Source organism: Amblyomma mixtum, chromosome 1 (genome assembly GCF_055824585.1).
Source record: "Amblyomma mixtum isolate Tamu chromosome 1, ASM5582458v1, whole genome shotgun sequence".
Lineage (NCBI taxonomy): Eukaryota > Metazoa > Arthropoda > Arachnida > Ixodida > Ixodidae > Amblyomma > Amblyomma mixtum.
In genome coordinates, this window is record NC_143012.1 from 70,604,092 (window position 1) to 70,624,928 (window position 20,837).

The 20,837-nt window shown below is 48.7% G+C and overlaps 1 protein-coding gene and 1 pseudogene across 1 annotated transcript in view; one reads left to right on the forward strand and one right to left on the reverse strand.

The window, feature by feature from the left end:
• Positions 1-20,837, reverse strand: part of LOC149366712 (flap endonuclease GEN homolog 1-like) — a 361,675-nt gene that overhangs the window by 245,989 nt on the left and 94,849 nt on the right. The gene's annotated exons all lie outside the window — the stretch shown is intronic.
• LOC149366727 (uncharacterized) lies at positions 10,751-12,543 on the forward strand (annotated as a pseudogene).

Genomic DNA, 20,837 nt, shown 5'->3' on the forward strand with positions numbered 1-20,837 from the left:
TTAGGCTATTCGGCTATCTTGTAGGCTTCTTTTTATAGTTGTTGCATGGAATATTTGGAACCTCTCTGACCCTCCTCATGCCTTGACCGCTTCGAATTCAGCGATCTCGGCATAAGACCTCATGCCACCATAACTCCCTGCCTCCGCCAGCACGTGAAAATTCCAGACGGTGCACACGCCATGAAAGGGGAACCAGTCAGGAGGTTGAACTTACGCAGCATATTCCTCCTGCGTTAATGTGCACTGTTGTCTGAACAGTGACCTCGTGGAACGCGGCGGTTCTGCGTCCTATGAACACGAAGAGTTCGCACGGAATTCCAGAGTTTTTCATCGCAGACATAAGTGTTATAATGAAATGTATGATGCCAATGGGTTTTTTAACAGACTGCTTAAGTATGTCCCAAAAGAATACAGCATCATGACAAAAATATCATTTTATTGCTGAAATTGTTTCTCGTTGCTCGCACAGGTAGAAATGAACTGACCACGGCACAAACGCCCCTTTGGCGCGAAGGTACGTCCTAACATGTAAGGTCCATGTCTGAAGGGTGAAAAAGGTTTTTGTGGCCGATTAAAACTAAGTCAAGCCCACTTATAGCGAACCTGACGGTCCCGCAGGTTCTATTCATTATATCTGGTGTTCGTTGCAAGTTAATTCTTCTTACAACAGCCAAAAATACTAAGGCCGCTAAAAGGTCCAGGAGATAAAGGAGTGCCGTGTACTATGGAATATAGTCTTCGAATTTCATTGAAAAAGATGTCATGACTCGACTGCGATGTGCATGCGTAGTATGTTTTTTTTAGTTTTAATCTTTGTTCTTCTGTTTTTTGGATTGTTCACTGTGTCCTGCGCCTTCATATACTTTTCCGAGAATGTAATATAACCAGTTGTTAGTCAGCGTCTGTGTCGTCTCGAGACTTCCGTATGTCCTGTTTACAGCGCTGCCTAAGCAAGCGTTACCAACTAGCCTAGTTTTGTGTTCTCGTAAACAAATCTTTGCATTTTTTATTTTGTATAGCGATGTGCAAGAAAAGAGAAAACGCATATCACTGAAACCCATCTGCTTTCTAATTTTTTTTGTCCTGAACCCATTTGAACCCGTTTGAACCGGTTCGAGACTGTCCGAACCGGTTCGAACCGGAACGGAATGGCCCTCTGGAGCCGAACCCGGAACTGAACCCGAAAGGCGTGAACCCGAACCCGAACCGAACCCGAAAAAATACCGGTTCGACACCCTGATTCTCCGGGAGGAGTGACGTCACACAGCGCGGGCGACTCAGAGGTGCCGCCGCCGCTGCGATTGCCGCGCCGTTGCTTCCGCAATTCTACTCGGGATGGCCATTAGTCAAACCACAGACAATCTTTTCACAGGATGCGCCGATAGACGCCCCGAGGAGCTGTAACTTCCTCTTTGCTGCTCAACATAGCCCTGGCGCCGCTATCTGATGAACCAAGAAATACACCTTGATTTACGATTATCGGGGAGGCGGAAGACACACTGCAGGCTGCGGATAAGGAGGACAGAATGGTAGGCCCCAATCATTTGTCCCCAGCCTAGAGACCCGACCATCACGGTCGTAGCAACAGCCGTAGCCAGAGTAATGAGAGCCCGCGGGCTCGGTTTACAGATACAAGCCATCATAAACCATAAATACCCTGGATAAGCAGCAACTGACGCGTCTGACCAGAATGGTTACTGGACACAACTACGGGCACAGCAAAACCGACAGCCCGGCTTTTAGTGATGCGTTTGTAGTCGGACGCAACGCGTACCATCTTCCATTTCACAACCTTGCCCGGGGCCGGTTAATACGGGCCACACCACGGTTACGAACGCAGTCAAGACGGCACTTAAAATGCCTGCACAGGCTAGTACTACCCAGAAAACCAAAAACCTCTCAGAGACGTCTAGCTAGACGTCTCTGAGAGGTTTTTCGGTTTGCTGGGTATAAAGTCACAACACAGTAGTATAGATAATCGTAGTCCTGTACGCTGGCCAAATCAAGACTTAGACGACCCCAACGGGTTCCCCAGCAGCACAATTAATCGGCCAAATATTAGAAATGAATTGGAAAGTGCCGGTCCTACATAGGAATAGAGTGAAACTATCCGTTTCCTATATTGGGTCAATTACCTGTGCTGCTAGCCTTCCCCTGGCCGGACACACGATAAGTGTGTCTCTCTGTCTCCCGGTTTCATCAGCCGAACAATGTCTCTGACGTGAAATTGAGGTTATACGTCACGTGAGGCATGGAAAAACTGCAATATAATCGCTGCTGCATCTTTTTAATTCACTATATACAGTGTTGAAGCCAGCCTTCCTCAAGGGTCGAAATGACAACGAATGCAGAAGCAGTGATTGCATTGCGGCTTTTCTTCATTTCATTTTCATTTTATTGGTTTTGTTTGGCCAGTACAGAGACTGCAAACAAGGGAGAGCAAGCTAAAGGCGCCTAGTAGCGCCTGACAGAGGCCTGCCCTCCCCATGTAAAAAAAAAAAAACAAATGCCTCATGTCGACCTATAGCCACGCTTTGACGTCACAGTCATCGTTCGGCTGTTGAAACCGAAACGGCACAAGAAAGAAATTCGATTATGAATGGTTTAGCGGGCGTAGGAAAATCATCATCATCATCAGCCTGATTACGCCCACTGCAGGGCAAAGGCCTCTCCCATGTCTCTCCAATTAACCCTGTCCTTCGCCAGTTGCGGCCACCGTATCCCCGCAACCTTCTTGATCTCATCCCACCTAACTTTCCCACCGCCCACCTAACTTTCTGCCGACCCCTGCTACGCTTGCCCTCTCTCGGAATCCACTCCGTTACCCTTCAGCACCAGCGGTTATCTCGCCTTCGCATTACATGCCTTGCCCAAGCCCACTTCTTCCTCTTTATTTCAACTAGGATGGCATTAACCAGCGTTTGTTCCCTCACCCACTCCGCCACGCAACTTTAAAGTTAGGTGTCTATACTCCTTTAAGAATAGAAGAGAGAAAGAGAGAAAAGAAGATGGGGAAGAAGACAGAGGGACGCGGTAGTAGAGAAAGGAATGAAGGGAAGGGGAAAAATTGCTTTATAAACAAGACTGCGGCTTAGTTACATCATGGCTCTCTCTGAATGTTTCAATTAAGCCGGAGCCTTATTTAGGTAATTTTTCTTACGGTTACATCTCGTATACACCTATGAGACACACTGGTAGGCTAACGAAAAGGCTTTACCTTTGCGAACTGCGGAGTGAGCCATGTAAAGGAAACCGGAGCGAAGTAGAATGGTTCAGGAAAAGCACGAGTTAACAATTTCTAAGGAATCGAGAATAAATGGGCAGGGCATGCATTTAATGCAAAAGGAATGTAACCAATCGTCCTTAGGGGTAACGGAGTGGATCCCAAGCAGCGAGCCAGGTTGGAGGACGAAGATTGTGAAGTTTACGGGCCTACCCGGTGGGCACTGAACCTCCCTCGGACGTCCTGCAGACAGCCTGAACATCCGCAGGACGTCCCTGGGAGTTTTCAGTGCCCATTAGGCTATAGCCACAGCTGGCACATGACAGGGGAAACTGGAGCGAGATGAGAGAGGCCTTCGTTCTGCAGCGGACGTACTTACGCTGATTCCGACGATGACATTGTAGCACACTGGCATTTCTTTCATTTCACCTCCATCGAAATGCAGCCACAGTGACCTAGCAGCCAAATGCCATAGCCACTGTGCCACATAGGCGGGTCAGCTATAACAGCATGTATTTTTGCACTTAGAACAATGGGGAGCAAATGACGTCCTAGCTTCAATCATGCCGGAGGAAATAATTTAGAGCTTATGAGGCCCAGAGGAGGCAACCGGTGACCTCTCGGAGTGTCAGAAAAAAGAAGGGAAGAAAAAAATTGCAGGGGACACTGAGGCTCCGCCTTAATGGTACGACGCGATAGCGTAATTGACATTTAATGCCAATTTTTTTATTTGCAGTGAAAAACTGTTAGAGGGAGTCCAACCACGATGGCCCGTCCCTAAAAATACAAAACAGTTCTGCTCGTTTCGTTCTTTGTGATTATAATCGAGCTGCCTGCATTTCTGCAATAAAATTAAATCTTAGCCTGCCATATTTAGCATCCCACCGTAAAGCCCTTAGACTTTCACTTTTTCTTTACAAGATATTTCAGCATCCTTCCCTTCGCGGCGAACTGACCTCCCCTCCCCAATACATTTCATCAAGGCTAGATCACGAGAACAAAGTCAGAATTCCATTATGCAAAACCAATACCATGTTTCAGTCATGGCTTCCCCGCACAGCTGCTGAGAGGAATCACCTCCCCGCATCAACCGCTACAATTACTGACAACCAACGCTTTAAGACCATATTAGAGAGCACTGCATAACTTTAGGAGCACTTATTTCATTTTTTATGCACCAGCATTTTTTTCACTGTATTGCTGCACTGTATGTATTGTATTATATGCTATTAACCAGCAGATCAAGAACCCATTAGATAACATTATATAACTAGGAGCCATCATTTCTGTATTACTAACTACTTTGCTGCGCTGTGCGTTGTTTTTCTTTTAGTTTATTTAACCACTCCTCTCATAAATTCCTGTGGCCCTGAGGGTACACGAAATGAATAACTAAATAAATAACTAAATGGTCGGTTGGTTTATGGGGTTTAACGTCCCAAAGCGACTAAGGCTATGAGAGACGCCGTAGTGGAGGGCTCCGGAAATTTCGACCACCTGGGGTTCTTTAACATGCACTGACATCGCACAGTACACCGGCCTCTAGAATTTCTCCTTCAAAGAAAATCAGCCGCCGCGGCCGGGATCGAACCCGCGTCTTTGAGGTCAGCAGCCGAGCACTATAACCACTGAGCCACCGCGGCGGCAAATAAATAAATAAAAATTGGCAGAGGCTTAGCTTGGTTAAGCCCGGTAGGTTGCGAAAGCAAATGGCAAGCTATCTTTGCACACAGTGCGAAAGATCCACCGTGACTACCCGCCGAGCTCCGCCGACGGATCGAGCTGGGGGGCCTTTTTTTATGCAGCTGGTATGACGTCATCTCGACTGTAGCACCACTGGTGAGAGGAGCGCGAGGCTCACCGCCGTGACTACCGCCGTGACTACCGCCGCCCTCCGCCGACGGATCGAGCTGGGGGCCGGCCCTTTCTTTATGCAGCTGGTATGACGTCACCTCGACTGTTCGACTGTAGCGCCACTGGTGAGAGGAGCGCGAGGCTCACCGCCGTGACTACCGCCGCCCTCCGCGGACGGATCGAGCTGGGGGCCTTTTTTTCCGCGGGTGGTATGACGTCACTCCGCGAAAGGTCAACCGTAACTACCGCCGCGCCACGCTGAAGGCTCAAAACCTAGCGTAGTATTGCTTTCGCAATAAAATAACGCCACAGGTGAGCGTGCTCTGAAGACGACAAAGGGAGCGCGAGGCGGGCGCACGGGATGATCACGTGATCGGCCCCTCGGCAGCCTCACGAGTGCTCCTGACTCGCCAATGGCTGCAGCGTCATCATTGCGGCTCAGAGCGGATTTCGCGCGGGGCGTAAAAAATTCGTGCATGCGCACGAGGGTTCAAGGTCGGCTGCTGTAAGCGCGCTTGTTTCATATCCAACAGGTGTTCGCAAAAAAAAAAATGTCTGCCTCTCCCGTAACCGAGAGTAGAGTAAGCATGAAATGTTTACGGGCCTAATGTCATCTCGGTGGACACCCGAACCGCACCGTACAAGAAGGGAGGAACGCCACCACCCGTTCAGCGCGATGCCTTGCCATTTGAACGCAAGGTTTTTTGAGGAAAGGAAATGGCGCAGTAATTCTCTGCCATCTCGGTGGACACCCGAACCACACCGTAATGGAAGGCAGGAACGCCACCACCCGTTCGGCGCGATGCCTTGCCCTTTGAACGCAGCGCTTCTCCCCCGGGCCCCTGTGCGCTTGCGCGGCTTTGCTTCGATGCGCGAAGCCCCTAAGAGATCACGTATGACAACGAAGTGTATCGTGGCATTTATGTGCTTTTTGCATGCGTTATTAGAAATCGGAAATTATAATTCCGTGCATTATCAAACGCACAGCGACTGATATCTTGATAAACATTGAGAAGGCACTGGCAGCAGTTATTTTTTGTGACTCCTTTGGAGACCAACCGGCGCTTGCATGCCGGTCGCATAGGAGGGCTTAGAGAGTCTCGTTAAATCTCGTTGTCTCGTACAGGTGCCCGGATGTTCTCGTTTCAGAGCCCAGATGACTGGAATTCAGTGCCCGGGTGAGTGGATTTCAGTGCCCGGATGATGGCTCTCGGTCTCGGCGTGACGTCACCACACTGCCGACAACGGGGGCTAAAAGCATTTCATGCTTAAAACTGCTACACGTTACGTCGGCCATGGCAGACATAGTACTGTCGAATCAGCTGCATTCAGCATCAGAGATTAGGCGCGCGCGCCAACGTGAGAAAACTGGTGAGCAATGGCAAACTCCAGCTATGTGTGAGGCAGAACTTGTCAGCAAACAAGGAAACAGTGAGTGAATGGGAATGTGAGTGAGTGGACATGACCATGAGTGAATGCTTTTGAGTGGGATTGAGTGGTTGTGAGTGTGGGTAAGTGGTTGTGAGTGCGAGTGGTCATGAGCGTGAGTGGTTGTGATTGCGAGTACTCATGAGCGTGAGTGAGTGGTTACGAGTGTGAGTGGACATGAGTGCGAGTGTGAGTGACTGGTTGAGCGGAATTTAGTGCGAGTATGAGTGAGTGGTTGTGAGGCAGAACTTGTCAGCAAACAAGGAAACAGTGAGTGAACGGGAATGTGAGTGAGTGGTTTTGAGCGGGACTGAGTGGTCATGAGCGTGAGTGGTTGTGATTGCGAGTGGTCATGAGCGTGAGTGAGTGGACATGAGTGCGAGTGTGAGTGACTGGTTGAGCGGAATTTAGTGCGAGTATGAGTGAATGGTTGTGAGGCAGAACTTGTCAGCAAACAAGGAAACAGTGAGTGAACGGGAATGTGAGTGAGTGGACATGAGCATGAGTGAATGGTTGTGAGTGCGATTGAGTAGTTGTGAGTGTGAGTGAGTGGTTGTGAAAATGCCAGTGGATGGTTGTGAGTGCGAGTGGACAAGAGTGTGAATGTGTGTGAGTGAATGTACGTGTGAGTGCCATGAGTATGAGTGTGATTGAGCAACGTACCTCTCATAGTGCTGAGGTATGGTCAGAACGCGTAAGCCGGGCGGCTTCACGGTCAAACTGAACTTGGTAACGCGGCATATGTTCGGGAGAGCAAAGCGTCCGGACTAGCTTTCTCCTATTCAAGGAGCCGCCGCTGGCTAACTGTCTGCTAAAGGATGTACAGCGCATTCGCAAAGCCGAAGTGCGGCGAGAATACCGCCGTGGGGGCATCTTTTTGCTGAGTTGTTCAGGTTAAGCGGTAGCTTAGCCGTTGCGTTTTTTTTTTAAGTTCAGCTGGGATATCGTTAACTCGCGTTTGTTCCCGATCCACTCTGCTCTCTTCCTGGATCCTAACTTCACACCTGCCATTTCCCTCTTCGTACACTGTAAACAAAAATATACCCAAAAGGGAGTAAAAATGGTGACGGCCACCCTTTTTACTCCATTTGTGAAAACATTTACTCCATGAGTGGGGAGTAAAAAGGTGGACTGTTCTCCATTTTACTCCTGTGAGGGAATAATGGAGTAAAAATGAGGATTTACCAGCATTTACTCCACACTGTTAGCAAAAAACACCCAAAAGGGAGTAAATGGCTTGTCCTCTAAGCACACCCAAAAGGAGGTTTTTTTACTCCGTATGTATGGTGTTTTTTATTTACTCCCTTATATAAGGGAGTTATTTTGGAGTGAAAAGGGAGTAATTTTTTTACTACCCACAGAGATGGAGCCCAAAAATGGCGTCATGTTTATTTATCCTCATTCAGGCTCACTCTTACAGCAGTGACAGCGGCGGAAACGGGCAGTAGCTCTGCGGGCCGCCGGCAACCCAACTTGGGAAACTGAACTGCCTATAAAGTGACCCCGCCTCACGCATTCTTTCCGCCGTCTGCTAGCCCAGCGGCGGCGTACGCGGCAGGAGTCGTCTGCTTGTCCAGCGCTGGATTAAGGGGGGGGGGGGGGCTTAGGGGGCTGCAGCCCAGGGCCTCACCTCCGACAACAGGAGAAGGGGGCCCATTTATTCTAACCTGCTTATATGGAAATGGGAACCACAGTCAATGGAACTTCGAGTGAAACGTATGAAGCGAGAAAACCGAAACGAGGAGACGGGCCCCCAGCTAATGTAACTTCGTTTAGCCGAATCGGTTGGTAGGAAAGCTTGTCGAGCTGCAAAAACAGGAATCCTCCTCCACCCCGGTGGGGCCCCCTTACGAAGCGATATATGCGTTTGCTTAAGGATTGGGGGAGGGTTTTTGTGGTTTTTTGTCAATCCCCCCATCCAGTGGCGTCTGAAGGTGTAGTGTTTGAAAATCCTGGAGTCGTCGCTCCTGCATTACGATTCCGGCAGCGCTGAAATTTTTCTCGCTGCTTAAACTGGTGGCCGGAACGGCTAATTCTTATAATTCTTAGAACGCTTGAAGTACGAAGAGGAGTGACAGGCGTGGTGTCGTAAGGGATGGAGTAAAGGGTGGTTCTTTTCTCTTCTTCTTTGTACGGAGAGGTTGTCCCTCCGTTCTTCTCTCTTCCAACGAAGTACTGAGCCAGTAGGATGAGACTTGCAGGAAAGACAGGGACTCTTGTCGAGCACTGATATAGGTTTTATGTACACAGACGACTATTTACAAGGAGTATATACATGACAGCATCATGTCCCACCAGCCGCCCCGTGGACCCACTCCACGGCTACTCGAGAGCACGGTCTGCGTGCCTGGCTCCGGTCGAGACCAAAATCTCTGAGTCGCGATGGCGGCAGAGCATCGCGCGCCCCCGCGCTCTCTCCCCACGCGAAAAGAAAAAAAAAGCAAAGTGTCGAATTATTCTTAAGCCGAGAGCAGGAGGAGCCTCGTCACTACATATGTTTTCGCTCTCTCCCTAAAAGCCCCGGCCTCGGTGCCATACACAGCTTGGAAACGCGGCAACGAACGCCCTCCCGCAACAGGGACCCCTCGGGGCAGGTAAGATGCCGCTAATTCCCAGATGAGGCTAGCAAAGGGCGCGCAGCCACCGCGGAAATGCGACCTTCAACTGATAGGGGAGACCCCTCGTTTACTTTGGTAAAAAAAAACACGGAAACGAGCTCTTAGCGAAACAGCGAACGCCGTCCAGGCTAACGACCGCGATGCTGTCGCCGCGCCGCTCGTAGAGCGGCTTTTTCATTCGTTATTACGGCGCCGGTTAAAATGGAAAGAGGCGATTGAATGGCGCCAACCTTACAGACGGCGTGCCATGACACGCTGTCTTTTTTACTTGTCAGAGCCAGAAAATAAGCGACCGCACGGCGCTCTCCTGCGAATGCTGTGTTCACTTCGCTGAAAAGCGATTACGGCGAAACGCGGCAACCAAGGCTGCGCCAGAACAGTACGAGCTGAGCCGTAGTGGAGACATCAGTGGCATTCCTCTAATGCCATTCATGTGGTGGGGGCCCCCCTTCGCTCTTGCCCGCTACTATTGTCCGTCTCCCCTGCCGGAACCGCCGCGAGTAGCTCCTGCCTGGTAGACGGACAAGAGAGAAGGCAGTCAGCTCTGCAGTGCGTTGCGAAGCGTCTTCCCGAGAATGGCACCACAAAATGTCTCGGCGAGTGGAAGAAGTTAACCCTTTCTCGAGGCGCTGCTGGAAGAAAACATTGACGTTTCGTGCTGGCAGTGACATGTTCCTCTTGTCCACCTTGGTCAACACATAGGAGGTGTTGCCTCGGTCAACGACCAGTCTTTCGGCAATACCGCAGTTCATTAGAAAAGCTTCCCTGGGCGGCGCGACCCCGCGTGCGCAGTATGCAGCCTTACCTCCGCTTCTCGAAAGCTTCCATTCTTCTTACCCTTCCTACTGCAAGACGCCCACAGCTGGTGGCTTTTCCCCAAAGTTGGTACTTGCTAGAACCGAAAATGGGTTTTGAGCCCCAACTAGCTTTTGTTTGCTTTTTGTTAGCGTTTGTGCTATCCTACCATCCTTGTACATTCCCTCCTCGATGGTCTACACACAAATCACTTCCTGCTGTGCATGCAAGAGCACCATGGCTATTTTCGCACTTCCGCATAAGATTTTAGCTAGGCTGGCAGCGTTGTGGTCGCCAAAGCTGAACGTGCATGTTCTCACTAACGGCGAAAGCCACAAGCCGGAAATGCAGAGGTTCGTGAACCTCGGTTCTCGAACCGAATGGTGGTGACCGGTGGTTGGTACTAGGAATTATTCTGGGGAGGGGATACTGTTCCCGGCGTATGCTGTTGATGTCGGCCATTTAGTGGCATCACTGTTGGGGACCAGGGGAGGGGGGTGAATACCCGCGTGCCACGCACCTGCGGCACGGCGAGCGCACCTAGCGATTCCCAGGTTCTCCAGAGACAGGCCGAGGGAGGCGCGGTGACGCCACGTCTGGTTGAGAACAAGGGCAACACCAAAAAACGTCACGGAGAAGCGCATTCCATTGACCAATCAGCGTCTCCGGCCTACCTACCCCCAAACGCTTCTGAACTGATATCAGGAGGTCGCGTTCGTCTTGCCACGCCAAGTCCGGAGGAACAGCGTTCGTCGTTCGTGCTTTGCACACCTGTCAAATTCCATTTTATCTCAACTTTTTGTCAGCTGTGACGCCGTCCGTTCATGTGAAAATGCCCGGTCGGAAGCATCAAAGTGGTGCGTCTAAACGAAAGGCGAAGTTAGAAAGAGAAGATCGTGAAAAGAGGCTGCCAAAGATTACAAAGTATCTTCTGAATGCAGCTTCTGCGGAGCATTATGACTGCTCTGCCCAGAGTCCGTACCAATAACCCGATAGTACCGACAGTGCTTCTGTGAAGGACTTGCCAGCTCCATCACTACGGTTTCCTGTCAACAAGCCAGATTTCACTCATCTTGGTTGTCTGGATCCTGGGAAAACGGTGCCAACCTCGTTCGTCCATATATCTGAGCAACCGAGGCTAACCGAGGTCTGTCCTGTTCCTGAGTTAGCAACGTCGTTGCTACTCGGCCCGGCCCCTGCCACGGAACTCCAGGTGTCCTTTCCGCCAGGCTCGATTTCTGCTTCTGCTGATCAACAGGCGCCAAACATCCCCGATGAGCCTCCTTCTACTGACGAACGCCAGCAAACAACACTGCAAGAACCGACTCACTTGTTTCCTACTAGTGCGGCTTCGAGTCATCGTGTTTCCACCTACAAAGTGTGCCGCGAGAGGACTGGTCAGACGGCTTCTCGCTGCGACAACAAAGAAGTACAGACCTCCCCGCAGCAGGAGGTAGGTTGTGAGGTTCTCCAAAGTGACCCTGCTAAGTGGCCGGACGTCATTACTGATAGCTTTCGGAGTGTATGCCTTGAGAAAGGACCAGTGTATTTTCAAAATCGCGCAGAAACTTTTCCGTCTTCCGAAAGACAGTACACAACTCAGAAGCGTTATATATCACCTCATCTTTTCGTGCGAAAGGCTATAAATGGGGAAGCGTACGAGCGACACTGGTTGATGTATTCAGAGTCCAAAGGTTCCGTTTACTGCTTCATGTGCAAACTATTTTCAATTCGAAGCAACCAGAGTACTTTCACCACTCATGGCTTTTCTGATTGGAAAAAAGCAGAAGAAAAGGTTTGCGCTCATGAAAATAGCGTCGAGCACCGGAACTGTGTGACAGTATGGCTCGCCCGGTCTAACTCGAACAGCACAATTGACAAGGAGCTGGTTAAGCATCTTGTCACTGAGACCGCTTACTGGACAGAGGTGTCGAAGCGCGTAGTCGTTGTAGTTAAGCTTCTAGCTGAGCGCAGCCTAGCGTTTAGGGGAAGTGATGAAGTTTTTGGTTCACCGAGAAATGGCAATTACATGGGAGTACTTGAAGTCATTGCCAAGTTTGATCCCTTTCTAGAGGAGGACATCAAACGCTATGGGAACAAGGGAAAAGGTCACCCATCGTACCTGTCAAAACCATTTGTGACGAATTTATCGAGCATATGGCAAAGGCTGTCAAAGATCGTCTCGTTGACGAAGTGAAACGCGCAAAATACTTCTCTTTAATTGTTGATTCCACTCCAGACCTTACACACGTTGATCAACTGTCAGTTGTTTTACGATACTACTTAAATGGGCAAGTTTACGAACGGTTTCTTGGATTTGTTCCAACTGAATCGCATACCGGCTTCCATCTTTTCGACACCGTGATGACCCTCTTGACAGCCAATGGCATCTAAATTGGTGATTGTAGGGGCCAAGCATACGACAACGCGAGTAATATGTCAGGAAAGTACAAAGGACTGCAAGCTCAAATAAAACACCTGAACGAATTGGCAGTCTACGTCCCATGTGCTGGTCATTCACTAAATTTAGATGGCGCCTGTAGTGTTGACAGTTGCCTTGAGGCTGTCAAATTTTTTGCTCTAACTCAGAGACTGTATGTGTTCTTTGCTGCCTCACCTAAGTGATGGAAACATCTTTTATGCGAAGCCTACTACTTTAGCTACCACTTCAGCCCTTCACCGTGGTTATGCGCCTCCAAATCACGTGATACATGACGTCACACCACGTGACACGATGACGTCACGAACGTAGAGAAACGGGGGCCCACCTCGCGCCATCGCTGTGGTTGTGCGCCTCCAAATCACGTGATACATGACGTCACACCACGTGACACGATGACGTCACGACAGTGGAGAAACGGGGGCCCACCTCGCGCCGTCGCTGTGGTTGTGCGCCTCCAAATTACGCGACACGATGATGCTTCGCATTCTCCAGGCTTAACCAAGTTAAGCCTCATCCATTTTTGAACAGCATGGGTGAAAGTGGTGACTGTGAGCAACTTGTTTTGAAAAGTCTCTCTCAGACCAGGTGGTCAAGGCACACTGAATCATGTAAGGCCATTTTGAAAAATTTCAAAGCAGTCTTGTGCTGCCTTGAAGCGATCTCAAAGAATGAAGAAGAAGAAAACGGTGACATTCGGAACGAAGCGCACACTGTCTTCAAGATGATGACAAAACTAGAGACTGCATTCATGGCAGTTTTCTGGAGTGAAATCTTGGAGCGCTTTGACAAAACGAGCGTAGCAGTTCAGAAACCAGGATTAGACATTTCTACTGCTGTAGAACTGCTGAGCTCTCTAGAAGGCTTTGTTAATTCGTTGCGACCTCTCTTTGATACCTTCGAGGAGAGAGCACGCACGCTAAGTACAAATAAATGTTATCAGGATGAGGGCAAACGTATCATTTTGAGTAAGCACCCGGACGGAAAAAGCGGTAGTGTGCTACGAGGTAGAGAAAAATTTATCGTGGAGACCTTCAATGTCGTGCTGGATAGCCTAGGCTCTGCTTTGCGCGTGCGAAAGGCTTCCTACGCTGAGCTCTGCGAAAGGTTCGGATTCATAAAACTGCTGACAGAGGTTGGGAGCGAGGCCTAGCTCTCTGGCACAGCAGGCTGAGAGGTTGGTGAAAACCTACGAAAATGATTTGGAACCAGCATTTCCCGCTGAAATCGTTCAGTTTGCGAACTTTCTGCACAACTCTGTGTGCAAAGACACGAGTTCCCTGGGAATAATGAAGTTGCTGCAAGAAAGAAAGCTTACTGATGTGTTTCCGAACCTTTCCATTGCTTTGAGAATATACTTAAGCATACCTGTGACAAACTGTGAGACCGAGAGATCGTTTTCTAAGTTGTCGCTGATAAAAAGTCGCCTTCGTTCGAGCCTCCTTGACAATAAGTTGAACTCGCTTGCTATCATGTCCATGTAAAGTGACCTTCTCCGCCATCTATCTTTCGAACAGACTATATCTGATTTCGCCAAAGCGAAGGCGCGAAAAATGTCATTTTAAAATGAACTGTTTGCGGAGTACATGAAAAGTTCCAACGACTTTGTTGCATGTATCATCTCCCACCCTCCATGTTAACAATGAAACTCTGAGCAGTGTAATTCAAAAGATGTAAATCTTCGTTGTCCGTCTCTTGTTTGTTCTTGTGATATTCAGCCTTCTTGTAATGAGCTGTATTGTTGTTGTTTTTGATAGTGCCACATTTATTTGGTGTCATATTTGCTTGTCTTTCCTTCAACGAAAGTATTTTAAAATATGCTTTGTAATTAGAGTTGGTAATTTTCATATGTATTCTAGTGAACTTTATGGTGTTTGTATTGCCTTAACTATTGTATATATCTGTTGTATATTTATTGTGTAACGTGTATAACGATTACTGCAGTCTGATACTTGAATTTTAATAAAGAAGGTTTGGGTACAATCAAGCGTCTCCTCACACGATTAGATTTAGTGATCCAAACAAATCCTAGCTTTTTCAGAAAACAGAATGCAGATTAAGTGAATTCGCTCAGTGAACAGATGTGCTGGTGTTTACAACAGCGCTCGTCTCCTAAATTTTGTCGCACTCCTTATAGTAATAACACCGGGATTTTTTCTTTAGCTTTACCAAACTGAAAAACAAATCGGGATGTGCTAGCTTCTTTGAGGTCCCACAGTTTCACTTCGTGCTCCGGCGGCCACTAGGAAAGCGAGACACTCGTTTATGGGTTTATGTTTAGATTTATGGGCTTTAATGTCCCAAATCAACTCCGGCTATACAGGACGCGGATAATTTCGACCACCTCGGGTTCTTTAAAGTGCACTGATGTCGCATATTACACGGGCCTCTAACATTCCGCCTCCAGCGAAATGCGACCGGCGTGGCCGGGACAATTTATTTTGGTCGATCTTTTTTCTAAGTATTGGTATTGTAGAATGAAGGTGTGAATGAAAGGAAAGAAATAGGTGCCGTAGTGTAGAGCTCAGAAATAATTTCGACCACCTCGGGATCTTTAACGCGCTCTGACATCGCACAACACACGGGCGCCTTTTTGCATTTTCCCTCCATCAAAACACGGTCGCCGTGTGGCTGGGTTTGAATCCGGGTACTCGGCTCGGCAGCCGAGCATCTAACCACTGAGCCGGGACTTTAATTCTCCTTTTCAAATTTTCCCCACGAGGGCAGTAGTAAAAGTTCATCGTGTGATCAAATTAATTTTAATAACTTTTAATATTACCCTCTCGGGCACTAATTGTGTCTCTATTTCCTAGTCGCTGCCGGAGCACCCATCTCAGCTTTAGGAAGCTAGCTCAGCCTGCTTTTCCTTGATGCGCTAGCATTAAAACAGCGCTGCGAAGGAAAACCCGTCTGTCGGCTTGTGTACGGCGTCACTGCAAGAGGAGAGGAGGCGGCGCGCTGCACTGCAGCCACGCAAGTTGTCGGTCGGCCCACGTGGCTCTTCCGTGGCGTTCGGCGCTCGGCCATATACGCACACGTGTCGGGCGTTCTAAAAGTCGCCTGGTGTTTTTTGAGCTGTAAACCAATGCTACTGCGTTACTTCTGCATGAATCCCATTGATCGCCTTCGCTCTTTTTTACTTGTTGGAATTAAAATGAAACATGGCATATACTCTAGTCGTGTAGCGGGGAGCAGGAAAGAGGGGGCAAGTAGAGGGAGAGGGGGCCTACATCCGCATTAGCCCAGGGCCCCCATTTTTCATAATCCGGCCCTGTGCTTGTCGTCTCCTTTTGCTGTACCAGCTCGTTTCGTTGGCCATGTTCGTAGATAACGGGATGTAACATTATAATCAGTAGTTCAAGGAAAATTCACGTTCACAACAGTAGACATATTAGTCAGCGTTCCTTCCCTGCCAGGCTTGACGAACATTGGCTTGACTATCTGGCGGATATTTCTGAGAACGGCGAAGTGGTCACCTCTAAGAAGTCTCGTCTACCGAGCACGCTACCACTCCGCCATGCCAGCTGTACCCCAAGATTATTCGGCGATACTAAATTATTACAAGGGCTGCAGAAAGCGGTATCCACCACCGGACAACTACCTTAGCAGAGAGGACTCTGTCGCGTGGTGGCAGCTACAGACGGGCTCCTACCCGAACCTACACGTACTCAACAAAATGTATCCAACACAATACAATGACAAATGCCCTTGGCGCCAAGAACCCCCCACGCTGTACCACATAACGTGGGCATGCCAGAGGATAAGCGTGGTGCCAGTGATAACAAACCCGAGTGCGGAGCAATGGGAGGGAGTGCTCTCCAGCGATCGCCGGGTCGACCAAGAAGGTCTGATTCGGCGAGCAAAACTGGCAGCAGCATCCAGCGGAGCCCTGGACTAAGGGCAACCGACCTTTGAGCAAGATGGACGAAGCCATCTCAAAACCGCCGAACACAACCGAATCTAGAGCTAATAAAGTTTTCACTCACTCACTCGTCTACCGAGAACCGGATTCATGCTTTCGCTTTGTGCGATAGATGGGTGCAATACACAGATGTAGAACTAAGGTCCCTAGATCGGCTTTAGTAGATGGGCTGCGGTGTCTTGCACCTGACACTTGGACTACCTCGTCTCTTGCTGGTCTCCAGTGATGACTTGACCCAGTTCGGCGGCGAGGTGCTATTTCCCGGGTGTCCCAGCTAAATGTAAACAACCTTTTAAAAAAGACGAAGTGTCCTAGTCTAGGGAAACCAACTAAAGGTTGTTCAGAGTCGCATGGCCTAGTCTCGAGTAGTTTTTTCATTCATCAAAGTAAATTAGTTAAGCTTAATTAGCTAACTTTTTAATTATAGACTTTAGGAAAAAAGTGTCAATGGAAATGTTTTAGATCGCCTCGAAAAACCGCCAGTAGTGCTGTTTTTATCACGGTACGATTTGCGTAGCTTCATTTGTCGGCCTTAAAAGAAAGTTAACACGTGACCAGTTGCTCGCTCGCGTCTCTGCCCCAATGTGCACCCAAAGTCTCATCGAGGTGAGGACTTCAGGAAAACAGAATTTTATTATCTAAGGTGCATCTTGGGACGTTGAAGTGGCACGGTTGTCATGCGGAAGCTTTTTTTTATCGTCTGAATTACGGTTAACGGCCGGTAAAAAAACTATCTTACGCAAATAGTACGTTGCTGCAAATGTTTCAGTCAGCTGTTTTTCAAAACGATCTGCAACTTTTCCATTGGCACTTTGTTCATCAAGTCAATAATTAAAGTTAGCTTATTATGATTAACTAATTACTTAACTTTGAAAAACGAAAAAAAATGTTCCAGGCTAGGTCACACGACTCTAAAGAACCCTCAGTTGGTTTCAGACGGCTAGGGCATCCCGTGTTTTTTAAAAGCTTGGCTACATTTAGCTGGAACACCTGGTATATATTCATTTATAACCACCAGGGCTTTACGTGCCGAAAGGTGCGTAGATGTTCAACACACGCATGCCGTTGTTCAAAAACGTGGAAATGAAGCGACCTTCAATATCTCGGTCATGGCGCAGCATCTTCTCTCCGTTGTCGCGAAGAAAAATAAGAGCGACCCCCCCCCCCCCCCCCCCCGATCCCCTTTTGTCCCAAAGCTCCAGTACGATTTCGTACCAAATGACGTGTCGAAGTTCCCCTTCGAATGACGTGTCGACTTCCCCTTGCTTACCTGCCCTCGTGAGGGCGCGACAGTTCAGCCTGCCTAGTACAAGAAAAAAAGTCGTGGTGGTGGTGGTGGGGGGGGGGGGATCGGGAGGGGGGTCGGTTAGTCAGACTATGGAAGGGTTCTCCTCCAAGTACACCACAGGCGAGGTGAGAGGGTAGTCAGGAGGTGAGTCATAACTATTGTCTGAAACAAACTCAGTCACATGTCTTGCCCCCACAGAACTCACAGAGGGATGGCACGCCTTTCTCCTCGTCGCTGTCAGGCTCGTTTTCGCTGGAACTAGCTAGGCGTGGAGGGTCATTAAGACAGGCGCGCTTTGTTAGGGGCCCTCCTTCTGAAGAACTTGAGCTTGCTTCTGGGAAGTTGTTCTCGTCGCTGTCAGGCTCGTTTTCGCTGGAACTAGCTAGGCGTGGAGGGTCATTAAGACAGGCGCGCATTGTTAGGGGCCCTCCTTCCGAAGAACTTGAGCTTGCTTCTGGGAAGTTGTTCTTTGTCTGTTTCTTGGTCTTCTTCCTGGGGCTTCGCTTCCTCTTCGGGTGGGTTCACTTGGCCTATGTTTCTTTGTCCTCGTTGGCCTGGGCCCAGGTGGCCGGAACCACGTCCACTTCCCTCCCGTGAAATCCTGAACACCACGTGAACGGCGACCACGTGAACGGCGCGTGCCGTTCACGTGGTCGCCTTCTCTTTTTGCTCGACACGACGCATCAAACTAAAAATGAACCATTTGGTACAAGGAGTTTTAGTAAATTAAATTCCACTTTGTGCAACTAATGTGGTGTTGGTCCTTAAGCATAAATTAAAAATTATACTGTAAATCATGTTGCTAGTGTCTTCACGCAGACTGTGTTTCGCAAAATTCGGTGTTATTTAATCATTTTTGTTTGTGTTCTGTGATGGCCATAATTAAACTTATCATGCATCTCTTTGCGGGCTTGGCGCTTCGTGAGGCCATCGTGCACGAGCAGGACGAGTAATTTGTTTGAATGCAGCCCAACAGTCCCCTCGCAAGTGGAGTGCAACGATTACTTCAGATATGACTGTTCAGTTCACTGGAGGACAGCTCCGTTGAGCACTTTATGGATGCCTCAGCCGTGCCACAGCAGCTTGCCGAGCTGCGTTGTCCAACCTGATTGGCACGCACCAAGCTTGAAAATAAATTATTTTCCCACAGCCTCTTCCACCATGCTCTTGGGCCCCCTTTCTTTACTCCCCAGGGTGGCCAGTGGTAGCGCAAGCCATCCTGCGTGCGCTAGAAGCGTAATTCTTGTAACTCAAAGCAATAATCGGGTCTTTTTTCTGGGAATTCTTTGGCACCCTAAATTATTAATATTTGTTAGGTAGAATGGGTATTATAACTAAAAGGTAGGCAAGGATATACAGCGCATCAGGAGAGGAAACCAACCCGGTAAAAAGTCCAATTCTTTGAAAATGTCCGTTACCTGCAGCAACATTTGGCTAAAATTAATTCAGGGCGAAACGACAGGTTCAACGTTGCGGTCTTGAAGGTGCGTTTCCCAAAGGCTATGAAGCCGATGAATCTCAACCCCTCACCGCTTAGGAACGCCGCAATGCTACCATTCGAAGGCAACGCGCGGAAGAATCGCTAGAAGGACGCGCATACCATTGCTTGCGCAATTTACCCGGTTTAACCAGAGCTAAACAATTCGCAATTTTTTTTTTACATTCCTTCCACGAAAACCAGACACTGCGGCCAGGATTCGATCACACGACCTTGTGATCAGCAGACGAATGCCATAACTACGTAGTCAGCAACCGCGGCTGGTCGGTCAGCTAGAACCACAAGCGGTAGACGGTACAGGATACTAATTTACAGAATGTAAGTGAATGCATTCCAGGGATTAGTGCGGCAGATGGATGGATCACACACACGTGACTGCGGGCAAATTAGAAAGCTGTCACCTCCCCACCAGCCTGTCCTTCATGTCAAAGCTAGGGAGAAGCAGAATTCGAAATGTGTACTTGACGCATGAGGCGTAACCAAGCTCGAAAATGCACAGTATAATCTGCAAATCATTATCTGTATTACTTCGCTGGAATAAAATAGCTCAACGTTCAGTGATTGCTCCCTGAAGATAATCTTGAATCTTTTTAAATAATATTTTTGGAGATAATCTTGCACTCAAGCCGGATAGAAATGTACTGTCTCTTCGCCAAATGGGAGGCGATGACCAAAGCGGCAAAATAGGGCGACGCGCTCTCCATGCCCAATTTTCATGACACCACGGTTAATCCTAGATTAAGCTGTGGTTAACCTTGGCCCCCCTACCCCGATTTCACACTAGCAGATCCAACGGAATCTGTCTAGGGAGGGAATCAGTACACCCCATAGGCCGGGAGGGGGCCCCTTTGAGGGGCATTTAACGCTTCGTTCTTGAGTGAGACGTCACGTGAAAACTGTTCGTGGACTGTGCAAAAATTTATTCTTCAATATCCGCCAATATGGCGTGAAATTCCCAAAATAATTCGATGCACCTGGTGCAGGCGCAATCTGAAAAAAATTCCAAACAAAGTTGCCTCGGTAAACCGGGTGAGGAGTGTATACCGCGAATTGTATTAGTAATATTTTTTTTTTACGCACAACCACGTATTTCTTCGCCTAGTATTTTATAAACAGGGATCCACAACAAAGAGAAACCGATAAGATGGCACTTTTGTCGACAAAAAATATGTCCGCCAGCCGACGTTTCGACCGTTTGCCGAAACGTTGGCTGGAAGGCTGAGCCTACCCCCTTCGACCCTTGTTCGTTTTTCTTTCTATAAATAGAAACAATTACTCCTCTCTGCAGTTACATTTTCGTGCAATGCCTGTAAAGGCCTGGGGGTTCGTAAATCAATATACATAGCACCTCGCCGCCGAACTGGGTCAAGTCATCACTGGAGACCAGCAAGAGACGAGGTAGTCCAAGTGTCAGGTGCAAGACACCGCAGCCCATCTACTAAAGCCGATCTAGGGACCTTAGTTCTACATCTGTGTATTGCACCTATCTATCGCACAAAGCGAAAGCATGAATCCGGTTCTCGGTAGACGAGACTTCTTAGAGGTGACCACTTCGCCGTTCCCAGAAATATCCCCCAGATAGTCAAGCCAACGTTCCTCAAGCCTGGCAGGAAAGGAACGCTGACTAATATGCCTACCCAGAGTAACATCTGCTGACATCTGTCCATCTGCCTCAAAGACAGTCTCCTTTGTGCCCTTGGTGAGGTCACCAAAAAATCTATGCCAGAGTCTCTCGAGAGTTGGCAGCAGAGCATTCTTTCCCACACTGGAA